The sequence below is a fragment of the Microcaecilia unicolor genome, chromosome 12, assembly GCF_901765095.1.
Source record: "Microcaecilia unicolor chromosome 12, aMicUni1.1, whole genome shotgun sequence".
Lineage (NCBI taxonomy): Eukaryota > Metazoa > Chordata > Amphibia > Gymnophiona > Siphonopidae > Microcaecilia > Microcaecilia unicolor.
The window spans coordinates 50,167,571-50,180,684 of record NC_044042.1 but is presented as its reverse complement, the minus strand read 5'-3'; the positions used below and the strand labels follow the sequence as shown (position 1 = coordinate 50,180,684).

Below are 13,114 nucleotides of genomic sequence, written 5' to 3'. Positions count from 1 at the left end.
TCTCTAAAGTGATCTTTTTCAACTTGCCATACAGTCCTCTGTGTAGTTCCTTCACATGGGCAACCACTAATGGTCCACTTATTGTGTCAAGCTAGTCAACTGATAATCTCTAAACCATGTGGACAGGGCAAGTCACCACGGTGTTGTTTACAAAATCTTCGCCTGTGTGGAGGAGTGGTCTAGTGGTTAGAGTGGTGGACTTTGGTCCTGAGGAACTGAGTTAGATTCCCACTTCAGGCACAAGTAGCGTGACTCTGGGCAAGTCACTTAACCCTCCATTGCCCCATGTATGCCGCATTGAGCCTGCCATGAGTGGGAAAGCGCGGGGTACAAATGTAACAAAAAAAAAAAATATGTAAGTAAGCTTCCTTGATGTCCAAGGATGCCAGGAATTCTCCTTTCTTCACCGCAGCTATTACGGAGCGGAGAGTCTCCATCCGGAAGTGCCGAACTTTCAAGGCCCGATTGACTCCCTTGAGGTCGAGAATAGGCCAAGCAGAACCTTCTTTCTTTGGCACCACAAAGTAAATGGAGTAGCGTCCCTTGCCAAGTTGATCTACTGGCACCGGAACCACCGCGCCCAGGCGGATCAGGTTGTTCAAAGTCTGCTGCACGGCAGCTGCTTTGACCTGGGACTTGCAGGGAGAGTTTACAAACCCGTCTCTCAAGGGCCGGCAGAACTCCAAGTTGTAGCCGTCTCTGATGACTTCCAGAACCCAAGCGTCTGAAATTACCCTGGTCCACTCGCCCAGGAATGAGGACAACCTTCCTCCTATCTGCACTGGGCTATGGACCATGTCCCCGTCATTGGGTACACGACCCTGGGGGTGGGCCGGAGGACGAACCTCTGGGCCGGCGGTCCCTGCGAAAGGAATGCTGCTTGGGGGAGAAGTTCCGCTTGAAGGAAGAGGAGGCAGAGGAGCCCGATTGCCGGGGCGATACCGACGGGCTACCTGGAATTGGCCCTTAGAGGAACCAGGGCGAGCACTGCTAGCCCAAGTCCTAACCTCCGGCAACCTCTTGCCCTTGGACGTGCCGAGCTCCGTCATGATCTTGTCCAGCTCGTCCCCAAAGAGCAGCTTGCCTTTAAAAGGCAACTTGGCTAGGCGAGATTTAGAGGCATGGTCAGCAGACCAGTACTTAAGCCAGAGCCACCGCCGCGCAGAGACCGTCTGAGCCATACCTTTGGCCGAGGCTCTCAAAACATCATACAGCAAGTAGGCCAAACCCGACTCCAGGGTCGGCCATTCCGCCCTCCAGGAAGGATCCGAGGGGGAAGCCCGCTGCAAAACAGTCAGGCACGCCCTAGCCACGTAGGAGTCGCAAACCAAGGCTTGCAAACTAAGAGTGTCCGCCTCAAAGGACGACTTTAAGGCCGCCTCCATTCTCCTGTCCTGAGCGTCCTTCAGGGCAGTGCCACCTTCCACCGGCAGCGCCGTTTTCTTAGTCACGGCAGTGATTAAGGAATCTACCGTGGGCCAGACAAAGGCTTCCCATTCCCCCTCTGGCAAGGGGTACAGACGGGACATAGCCCTGGCTACTTTCAGGCTCGCTTCAGGGGCATCCCATTGCGCTGAAATTAAGGTCTGCATGGCTTCATGAACATGGAAGGATCAAGGCGGGCGCTTCGTTCCCAGCATAATGGCTGAGCCAGTAGAGGCTGAGAGAGGGCCTTCCTCCGGAGAGGCAATATTCAAAATGCTCATGGACTGCACAAGCAGGTTGGGCAAATCCTCTGAGCGAAAAAGCCGCGCTGCAGAAGGGTCATCCGCTCCATCCGAGCGAGGATCAGTCTCTTCCATAGAGTCCGCTAAGGATCTCTGGGAGAACTCAGACACGCTGCCGTCATCCACATCAGAGGAGACCAAGTCCCCCGGGGGTTGAAGATCCACCCGAGGGCGTTTGCGCATAGAGGCCTCATCACCCTATCAGAGAGGGGAGCAGGGGCAGCGTTCTGCAAAAGAAAGGCCTGATGCAGCAGCAAATTGAACTCAGGGGAGAAACCCCCCAGCCTGTGCATTTCTGCAGCCTGAGCCGCGGTCCCCTCAATCTGCGCTCCCAAGAGCGGGGGAGAGGCGCGTTGCGTGTCCAAAATGGCGTCCGGCGCGAAACTCCGAGAAGGAGCCGCGCGGGAAGAATGGTGCTTTAATTTCGCCGACTTCTTACCGTCGTCCGAGTCAAGGACGACCAAGCTGTTAATGTCTGCCCCCTCGAGGGCGGCCCAAGAAGAAGCTGTCCGAGCAGCGTGGCCGGTCACAACCGGGAGGGCGGCCAGCAGGGGATGGGCGCCTAAGGTGGGAAAGGCCGCCGCACCGGAGGAAAAACCGGGGAACTCTCCCGACTCCAAAAGGATGCCCAAAAAGGGCGACTCTGCCTTTGGGCCCCCCGCTTCCCCGCTAGGCGCGCGAACGCGTTCCGGGGAGCGTCTTTTCGCGCCCTTGCCATCTGAGGCCATAGCCACGTGGAGACCGTTCGGGGAACCCCCTGCCCGCTAGTAAAAGGTAAAATTACCTGCTTCTTGCTCTGAGCTGCAACGATTTGGAGTCCCAGTGAGTAGCTGCAAACAAGGACGTCTTTCCTTCAAGGACGTCTATTTTTCTGGTTGTTTTTTTTTTTTTTAAACGGAGCCAGCGGGAGGGGGAGAAAAGGAGGGACCTGGCACCACCAGGTTTGCACTTGCTCACGAAGAGCCCTCAACCCCAGGTACTCAACAAATCCTAAACAATTAGGCTTGGAGACCTAGCCAGAGCTGCTGCTGTGCGACCACACACCTGCTGAGATAGAGAACATACTGGGGAGTTTCCGGCAGCACATGACCACATATAAGGAGGCAAAAGATTGCTCTCTATCTCCACCTGCTGGTAGATGGACACAACCCACCAGTCTATGGATTGATCTGCTTGATGAAATGGAAGGATCGGTTTTATCACCAATTTTGTTTAATCTATACATTAGTCCTCTTTCATTATTTATCCAGTCTTTGGGTATTAGTTCAAATTCGTACGCGGATGACTTTCTCTTGATCCATTATGTGAAACCATTGGACATTGACTTAACACAAATTCAAAATTGTCTTGATGAGGTGGCTAGTTGGCTTAAAAGACAACATTTAGTCTTAAATCCAGATAAGACTATTACATCCTGGATAACAGGTCGTGAAGTAGTCCCTTCTGTAATATCTACACGGTTTAATAAACAGATACCAACGATACAATCTTTTAGATATTTAGGAGTCATTATTGACTCAGCTCTATCATTTAATGAGCAAATATCTGAGATAGTAAAGAAATCTTTTTATCATCTATGAAAACTGCGTTCAATTAGAAATTCGATCGACAAAGATTCGCTATGTACCCTAACATACGCATATATTATGACACGTCTGGATTATTGCAACATCATCTATACAGGCCTTACTAAGATCAATATGAAATGGTTACAAATGACAAAATATGATAGGATTACACCTCTCTTATACCATCTTCACTGGCTCCCAGTTGAAGCCAGAAAAAAATTTAAGATTCTCACTCTGACACATAAAGCCTTACATTTACTGACTCCATCATATTTAGCTAATCTCATTATACCATTCTCTCCCATACGCAGTGGTGTTCCTAGGGCGGCTGACACCCGGGGCGGATCACCGATGCGCCCTCCCCCCGGCGAAACGACACCTCCCCCCTCCCTGGCTAAACGACCCCCCCCCCGGGAGCATTTTTACCTGCTGGGGGGGTGCCGCGCGCCTGTCGGCTTCGCTCGTTCCATGCTCCCTCTGCCCCGGAACAGGAAGTAACCTGTTCCGGGGCAGAGGGAGCACAGAACGAGCAGAGCTGACAGGCGCGTGGCACCCCCCCCCCAGCGGCATGCACCTGGGGCGGACCGCACCCACCGCCTCCCCCCTAGGAACGCCACTGCCCATACGAACATTTTGATCACTTGCAGATAATAGATTAGTAATTCCGTCACCCCAAAAGGCCAGATGGAAGTCTACAAGAACCTCAGCTTTCTTTTTTCTAGCCCCTTCACTTTGGAACTGCCTTCCAAAAACTATTAGAAGAGTCCTATATTCACTTCCGTAAATTCCTGAAAACATATTTGTTTCAGAATACATTCGACAATCTGGGATGAAAGGGAAAAACGGACAGAATGAATATGTATTAACTAGTAATATGTATAATTATATTTTTGGCATGGATGGTTGTCTATTGTTTATATACCTTTTAATATGGATGTTTTTTTGTTTTGCTGTGCTTTTCTATTTCCTGTACATTTTTAATGTAAATTTTCTTTTTTAAGATGTAAACCGTTCTGTTTTGCGAATGCAATAAGAAACGGTATAGTAAATAAATAAACGATAAACGGGAAACTATCTAGCACTTTATTTTAGACAGGTGAGTACTGAACCCACCTCATTCATTCATGTCTTTGACATCTTGCCTAGGATTTCAGCATCCATTATTATATGTCTTACCTAGTTATGAGCTTCAAGCCTCAGAGAAGACGTTTGTTCACAGCCGCTCTCAAGACAAATCCCTCCTTTCAGTACCCTTCTCCTCCTCCGCCAACTCCAGGCTCCACCCTTTCTGCCTCGCCTCACCCCATGCTTGGAATAAACTCCCTGAGCCCATATGCCAGGCCCCCTCCCTGCCCATCTTCAAATCCTTGCTCAAAGCCCACCTCTTCAATGTTGCCTTCGACACCTAACCACCATATCTCTACTCAGGAAATCTAGACTGCCCCAACTTGACATTTCGTCCTTTAGATTGTAAGCTCCTTGAGCAGGGACTGTCCTTCTTTGTTAAACTGTACAGCGCTGCGTGACCCTAGTAGCGCTCTAGAAATATTAAGTAGTAGTAGTAGTTGCTGGCAGATGCACCTTGTCCTGAAAATAATCTTTTTTGGTGAAAAGGTTAAAGAAGCCACCATTGTACCATCCTGTAGCATCTTTCTGCTGTAGCCTCAGAGTTTGCATAAGCCTCTAGACGTAGTGAACTGTATGCACATAGTTGCATCTGCCTCAGAGCAGGTGTGAATTCGCGCAGGAATATTTTTGTATAACTGGGAATGGTGCTGGGAATTTAGGGTGGCTATGTTTCTGTGATTAAATAGGAATGAATTAGGATTTTTTTTTTAAGCTTAGCTTGAGTCTGTGCAATGAGGTTAGATGATATTCCTTGTACTTTTCTAAGCAGGATATACATATATGCAGAGCTGATAAACAGTTGCCCTTGTAGAACGCATGGTTCCATGGGAAGACATTCATTCCTAAGTGATGCAGGAATCTGGGTTCTTTTCTCAGCCTCTCAGCCTTAATGTCAACAAAATTAGGGACTGAAATTTGGGGTGAAACTGCTCACTGTCCTGCAGATTGATCAGGGTAGGATACAGTGAGGCGTATTTTCAAAGCACTTAGCCTTCCAAAGTTCCATAGAAACCTATGGAACTTTGGAAGGCTAAGTGCTTTGAAAATATGCCTCAGTGTGACTCAAATTTGACCAGATCTTGAAGCTCCAGCTGTGGACACCACATTTAACAAGGCCAATAACTAGTCTGTCCTCTTGTGTTGGTATGATTGTGTGCTTTTTACTATTTCATCAATTTGTAGTTTTCTTTTTATGTGTTTTTAGCTTGTAAACAGCTTTGTCCTGTTTAGTCAGTTTAAGCGGTATAGTAAGTCAACAATAAACATAAACAAACATACTAGGAAATCTGATTTGTCCTGTTTTATCTTCTGAATGATTCTTAAAATTAGAGGAAAAACAGAAAGGAAGTTTGCTCCCTAAACCTGAGGCTATGATGCTGAAATAAGTCCATAACAGTTCACAACAGAATGCAACCCCAGTTTCATTTCAGAAAACTGCATTTCAGCATAGCTTTGGATCTGGGGAACAGAACTCCTCTCTGCCTCTCTCCCAGTTTTGTTAGAGAAAAATGTTCAAGGCATCATATGAAGAAATTACAGACCAGTCCGGACATGTGGGTATACCTTACCTTGGTGCACTCAATATTTTCTTAAGAAAGTCATGAAAGAACCCCCCCCCCCCCCCACTTATGAGATCTGAGGCAAGAGACCCAGAAAAATGAGTTTTTCGACAGTAATAATTTTGCAAAATGATGAACCGAATGGAGACTCTTGGAACCAATCCTCTTATCTCCCTTGCTTGACCAGACTATTCTGCTCTCCTGTGTGAACTACAGGTAGGCTCTGGACTGGTCTGGAGGGACTCAAGGAAAGAAAACTAGCAGGTAAGCTCTAATTTCTCCTTTCTTATTGTCCCCCACCCCAGATCAGTCCAGATGCATGGAATGTGCCAAGGAAGTATCAGAAAGGGAAACAGAAGTGTCTTTTGACAGTATTCTAGCTCCAACGATCAAGTCCTGAGTATGCATGTCTAACTTGCTTCATGAACAAGTACTATGATAACCAAGTGGCTGCCCTGCAAATTTCTTGTGGAGGAATCAGCCTATGCTCTGCTCACAAAACAGCTTGGGCTCTTGTTGAGTGTGCCATTAAGACATCAGGAATTAGTTTACCGCAAATGATGTATGCTGGCACTAGTTTCCTTAATCCACTGGGCTACTGTCACTTTAGATGCCACTTCCCCCTTCCTAATGCTGCTGAATAATACAAAGAGCTGATCTGACCACTGAAACTTCTCTGTTCTCCTAAGATAACGTAATGTGTAATGTACATAGAGATGGTGAAAACATCCCAAGTCTGCACTATCATTCATCTCCTAAAACATCTGGAGCGAAACACAATAGACTGGTTAATAGGCAAAGGCAATACTACCTCAAGCAAGAGAAAGGGAATGGGATGAATTACTATATTCTCTTTAAACATAACCAGGAATGATTCTTGGCACAGAAGAATCTGTAACTGTGAAGTCCTCCTGGCTGAACAGATGGCCACTAGAAAAACTGCCTTTAGAGTGATATCCTTTAGAGAGGCTAAGTGGCTCAAAGGGCATCTGCGCTAAAACCAAAAGAACCAGGTAGAGATCTCATGGTGGCACCAATAAACTCAGAAAGTGTCTTATGTGTTTAACAGCTCTTAGAAAATGGCTGACATACAGAAGTACTGTCAAGGGGTATCCCCGTACTGGGCTCCAGTAACATGCAATGGCCGCTTCTTGTACCCTTGGGGAAGTTAATGCTAAACCCTTGTTCAAACCATTCTGCAGAAACAATACAATTCTGAAAAATGATAATCATTGGGGGATACCCCCACTATCATGGTACCATGGCTCAAAACTTCTCCACACCCTGAATGAGAACATACATAAGAACATAAGAGTAGCCATACTGGGTCAGACCAATGGTCCATCTAGCCCAGTATCCTGTTTCCAAACAGTGGCCAAGTCAGGTCACAACTACCTGGCAGAAACCCAATTATTAGCAATATTCCATGCTACCAATCCCGGGGCAAGCAGTTGCTTCCCATGTCTGTCTCAATAGCAAACTATGGACATTTCCTCCAAGAACTTGACCAAACCTTCTTTAAATTCAGATACATTAACCACCATTACAACATCATCCGGCAAAGAGTTCAGGAGCTTAAATATTCATTGAGTGAAAAAAATATTTCCTCATATTTGTTTTAAAAGTATTTCCATGTAACTTCCTCGTGTGTCCTCTAGTCTTTATATTTTTGGAACAAGTAAAAAACTGATTTACTTCCACACCACTCAGGATTTTGTAGACCTCAATCATATCTCCCCTCATCCGTCTCTTTTCCAAGCTGAAGAGCTATAACTTCTTTAACCTTTCCTCATACGAAAGGAGTTCCATTCCCTTTATCATTTTGGTTGCTCTTCTTTGAACCTTTTCTAATTCCGTTATATCTTTTTTCAGATACGGCAACAAGAACTGAATGCAATACTCAAGGTTCGGTTCCACCATGAAGCGATATAGAGGCATTATAGTATTTTCGGTCTTATTCACCATCTTTTCCTAATAATTCCTAGCATCCTGTTTGATTTTTTGGCTGCCGCCGCCACACACTGAGCAGAAGATTTCAGCGTATTATCTACAACGAAACCTAGATCTTTTTCTTGAGTGCTGACCCCCCAAGATGAGCCCTAGCATCAGGTAACTATGATTTGGATTGTTCTTCCCAAGATGCATCACTTTGTATTTGTCCAATTAAATTTCATGTGACATTTGTATGCCCAGTCTTCCAACTTCCTACGGTCTTCCTGCAATTTTTCACATTCTGTATGTGTTTTAACAACATTGAATAGTTTTGTGCCATCCGCAAATTTATTCACCTCACTTGTCATTCAATTTTCCAGATCATTTAAAATAGCACCGGTCCCAGTACAGATCCCTGCACCACTCCACTGTTCACCCTTCTCCATTGAGAAAAATGGCCATTTAACCCTAACCTCTATTTAGTCTAATAACCAATTCCTAATCCACAAACATTGCCTCCTATCCCATGACTCTAATTCATCTCAACCAGGCCCTTTCAATGGTCAACTTGTAAGACCAAAGGGACATGGATCCTCACTGAGCACTGGATCTTGCTTCAGTAGGCATTGTACCTGTGGAAGAATGAGAGGAACCCTGTCACGCAGCTGAATCAGGTCTGCTTACTACGGACTCCACAGCAAATCTGGGCCTATGAGAATTATTCGACTGGTGCAATGTGATCCTTTTTAACACGTGGCATACCATGGGCCAAGGAGTGAAGACAAAGTAGATGTGTCTCAGGCCAGGGCTTGCAGTAGGGCACTGATCCCCATCGAGCCCTGTTCTTTCCAGCAGCAGCTGAAGAACTTGGGCACTTTGGCATTCCTTTTCGTCGTGATCAAACCCAGAAGCAAAGAACCCCATTGGCCTACTATCAGCGGAAATCCTTGGCTGAATAATTTCCTGTCCCTTGGGTCCAAAGAGAGCCTGATGAGAAAGTCCACCTTCATAGTCAAGGACCCAGTGATGTGAGCTGCTGACAAGAGGAGAATATTTTTCTCCACCCAACTCATGAAGGAGGCGTCCTCTATCGTTATTGAACAGCTGCGGATCCCACCTTTCTTACTGATATAAGCCACCGTCGTCGCATTGTCTGAGAAAACTCGGACTGGGGTTCCCACCATAAAGGAAGTGAAGTCACATAAGGCATTCCACTCTGCCCTGATTTCCAAGCAATTTATCAACAACTGAGACTCCGTTCAGGTACCCTGTGCCAGATGGAACTTGTAATGAGCTCCCTAACTCAACTTGATGGCATCAGTTGTCACCACATCCCATTGAGTTATCAGAAATGGAGTTCTGACAGTCAAATTCCTGGGTGACAACCACCACTGTATACTCCATCTGGAAACCAGCATCCAAGGATGACAAAGGTCGTACTTCTGTGACACCGGAGATCAGCAGCTGAAATGAGATTCCTGTAGGACACAAGAACCCTTGCTCACTGCCCCACTTCCATTGCCGCTGTTATTTACCCCAGAACCTGGGTGTAGTCCCAAACTCTGAGCCTGCCTTGACAAAAAAAAAAAAAAAAAAAAGACAATGAATCTGTTGAACCAGATTGGACCTCCTGCGCTCTGTGAGGAAGATTCTCTCCCATGCTGTGTTGAATAGAATGCCCAAAAACTCCAGCGTCTGCGGAGTTGGTCTGCTCTTCTCAAAATTGATCACCAAACTCAATGACTACGAAGATGGACAACTTTGTCCGTTGCTGCCAAGCTGTCCAAATAGGATGACGCATGAACGAGCCAGTCGTCGAAAGACAGGTACCGAAGGAAGGAAGCCACCACCACCATAACCTTGGTAAACATTTTTGGTGTTATGGCAAGACCAAAGGACAAAGCCTCAAGGAAGTGGATGGCCAAGTGCCGAACAATGTAGAAACCACTGATGCAAGTACATCTCCTTCAGATTGAGGGTGGTGAGAAATTCTCCCACTTGAAATAAGGCTATGATTGCTCTTATGGTTTCCATACAAAAGCTGGCCACTCAAAAGCAGCGGTTTAGACCTTTGAGATCAAAGACTGGACGAAAGGTACCTTGCTTCTTTAGACAGATAATCTGCCTTGTCCCTGTTCAGTCTGGGGAACTGTAACAATGGCTCAGAGCGCCAGCAAGGAACCTACTGTGTTCCAAACCTCGACCGCAAGAAGAGAGGAGCAACCAGGCAGGAGAACTCCAACTTGTAACCTTCTGTAAGAATATCTAGAATCCACTAGTCCGACATGATTTTGGCTCACCTCTCTCCAAACTCGTGACGACATCCTCCCACAAGAGGAAAAAAAAGAATGGACTAGAACTGCATCACTGTGAAGCTCTGGAGGCACTGGGTACTCTAGCTGACTGAGAGGAGGGCCTCCTGTCCTCATCGTCGCAGTCACTGACTGAGAAGATGAATCTGTTGAACCAGCTTTGACCTCCTGCACTCAGTGAGGAAGATACTCTCCCTTTCTGTGTCAAATAGAATGCCCAGACACTCCAGCATCTATGATGGAATTAGTCTAAATTTCTCAAAATTTATCATCCAATCCGACTGCAGAAGAGAGACAACTTTGTCTGTCGCCATCACATTGTCCGAATAGGACGACACACAAATGAGCTGGCTGTCGAGGTACAGGTGAACTTTGATTCCCTGGTGCTGAAGGAAAGGCATCACCACCCTCATAACCTTGGTAAACATTCTTGGAACCGTGGCAAGACCTTAGCTAAACTGATTTCTGATTTGGCAGCATATTCTCAGGTCTCTGGATTTAAGATCAATATTAGTAAGCCAGAAGCACTTAATATTAATACAGATGAGCTCATGAGGTTGTGGTTGCAGTTCTTTTTTCCATTTAGATGTGTCTAATGAATTGAAATATTTAGGGGTTTGGTTGTGAGCAAATTACTCCCAATTATATGAAGCTAATTATACCAGACTTTTTTTTTAGCTATTTGCAAAGACTTGGAGAAATGGAAGACTCAAACATTGACTTGGATTTATAGAATTACTTCTATTAAAATGAATGTTTTGCCTAGGTTACGAGGGGCATAATCGAAAGGGATGCCCAAGTTTTGCTGAGGATGTCCTCGTAAAACGTCCCGATGCAGGGGTGGGGAAACCCATATTATTGAAACAAGATGGAAGTCCATCTTTCGTTTCGACAATACGGTCGGGGACGTTCAAATCTTGAAATTTTTGTCGTCCTTAGAAATGGTCGTCCCTGATTTTCGGCGATAATGGAAACCAAGGATGCCCATTTCAGAAACGACCAAATGCAAGCCCTTTGGTCGTGGGAGGAGCCAGCATTTCTAGTGCACTGGTCCCCCTGAAATGCCAGGACACCAAGCGGGCACCCTAGGGGGCACTACAGTGGACTTCATAAAATACTCCCAGGAACATAGCTCACTTACCTTGTGTGCTGAGCCCCCCCAAACCCCCCCCCTAAAACCCACTACCCACAACTGTACACCACTACCATAGCCCTTACAGGTGAAGGAGGGCACCTAGATGTGGGTACAGTGGGTTTCTGGTGAGTTTTGGAGGGCTCGCTGTTTCCTCCACAAATGTAACAGGTAGGGAGGGGGATGGGCCTGGGTCCGCCTGCCTGAAGTGCACTGCACCCACTAAAACTGCTCCAGGGACCTGCATACTGCTGTCATGGACCTGAGTATGATATCTGAGGCTGGCAAAAAATATTTTGAAAGATGTTTTTGAGGGTAGGAGGGGGTCAGTGACCACTGGGGGAGTAAGGGGAGGTCATCCCCGATTCTCTCTGGTGGTCATCTGGTCATTTTGGCCACCTTTTTGTGCCTTGGTCATAAGAAAAACAGGACCAGGTAAAGTCGTCCAAGTGCTCGTCAGGGACGTCCTGTTTTTTTTTCCATTATGGGTCGAGGACGTCCATGTATTAGTCATGCCCAAGACCCGCCTTCGCTACGCCTCCGATACGCCCCCTTGAACTTTGGCCTCCCTGCGACGGAAAGCAGTTGGGGATGTCCAAAATCGGTTTTCGATTATACCGATTTGTGTCGAAAGATGGGCGTCCTTCTCTTTCGAAAATGAACCTGTATATTTCTTTCAAGTATTGACAGTTGAGGTCTCGCGTCAGGTTCTCACTTCTCTTCAGGGTAGAATACATAAATTTATTTGTTGTGACAGAAAGCCCAGGTTTTCTCATAGAATTTTATTTAGAGCTTCTGAGCGTTGTGGGCTGGGGGTCCCTAAATTGAGGAACTAGGGCAGCTCAAGCTAAATCTGCTAGTGAGTGTTTTCAGCATCATGATCATAAGTTGTGGATACATATTGAGCAGCATCAGACGGGGTCAGTCACCCTGCATTTCTTGTTTTGGCTTCCTTGGAGGCACAGGGTTTCTGCATGAGGATCAGTCCATGATTACTCATACTTTTAAGATTTGGGATATGCTGAGTACTGTGGTGGATTTCCAGTTTTCACTCTACTCCCCAATCTTTTACAATCCAGAGTTTCCTCTGAGTCTTGTCCCTTGGTTTACAGAACTTGGGAACAGAAGAAGGGGTTGCAGAAATGGAGGCAATTGTATGATGACAATGATAAGTTAATATCTTTTCAAACCTTGGCCAGGGAGTATGAGCTTCTACATTCACACCATTATGCCTACCTCCAGCTAGTGCATTTACTGTCCTCCAACAGATTTAGATCACAATCAACGAGCCCTTATTCCTTTTTTAGTGGATGTCTATGAGGATTTTAGATGGTTGATCTAAGCTTTTGGTGGGTACACTCTATGGTTACCTCAGGGATCTTAGGGCCCCTGAGCTGAGTCATAGAAGCAAATGGGAACAGGAACTTGGAGTGACTTACACTAAGGAGGAGTGGAATGTTATGAAGCAATCTCTAGCTAAAATTGTGATAGCCTCAAATTTCAAAGAGAACAATGTTAAAATATTATATTGTTGGCATTTAATCCCTGATCATCTTTGCCGTTGGTTTCCTCAATCCTCACCATTGTGCTGGGGGGGACTGTGGAGCCTGGGGCACTATGGGACATATATTTGGTGGTCCTGCTCAAAGTCACAGATTTTTGGAATACAATTCATTTTCAGATTAAATGGACTACTGGTCTGGCAATTCTCTGGGATCCAAGGATCTATCTTTTGAATAGGAACATTCTAGGATTG

General features: G+C 46.1%; 1 protein-coding gene across 3 annotated transcripts in view; it reads right to left on the bottom strand.

Moving 5' to 3' along the window:
* The window catches only part of KMT2A (lysine methyltransferase 2A), a 473,075-nt gene that overhangs the window by 292,100 nt on the left and 167,861 nt on the right, over window positions 1-13,114 (bottom strand). The gene's annotated exons all lie outside the window — the stretch shown is intronic.